Genomic DNA, 702 nt, shown 5'->3' with positions numbered 1-702 from the left:
CAATAAAGATTAAAGAGGTTGTATGACGATACTAGCATATGAAAATCAAAGTTAATTTGAGAAACACCCCCTTTACGTTAAATTGCCGCTACGGGAAAACGAAAAGGTAATTTGAGTCTCAAAACTTCAGGTTTTTCTATTCACAAGGACGGACGGTGCAAAAAAATAAAAAAAATCTATGATTGTAACGTTGTAATGCATTTGTTGAGAGGCCACACCCCTTAACCTCAAACAACCGCTACAGGAAATTTAAAACGAATGAATTGGCAAGTCTCAAAATTTCAGGTTTTTTAATTAACATAGATATCTATATCACTGAGTGCAAAATAAAAGTGCATCTTGAAGAACCATGCCCCTTTTTTGAGGAGTCAATATCTGTTGGTTTTTTATACAGTGGATAATATTTATGGATTTTCATCAAAATCTGAAACGGTCATGGAGGGATTTTGTTTTTTAAATCTGGTTGATTTGACATGGAATGACACTACAATAGGTCAAAGGTCGGAATGTACCATTTCCGGTCACTATTTGAATATAAACATGAATCTCCTGAACAATTTGCACTCAATTGTGAGTCTCTGTGACCAGTAGTTACCGAAATACGACAATACAAGGTCAAAGGTCAAACATTCAAAAATCGCATTTCCCGCCATATATATATATATATATATATATATATATATATATATATATATCGTCGCT

Source organism: Anneissia japonica, unplaced genomic scaffold (assembly GCF_011630105.1).
Source record: "Anneissia japonica isolate Jap-2015-1 unplaced genomic scaffold, ASM1163010v1 scaffold287740_len772037_cov194, whole genome shotgun sequence".
NCBI classification, from domain to species: Eukaryota; Metazoa; Echinodermata; class Crinoidea; order Comatulida; family Comatulidae; genus Anneissia; species Anneissia japonica.
The sequence above is the reverse complement of the archived record's forward strand: the minus strand, read 5'-3'. Positions refer to the sequence as shown.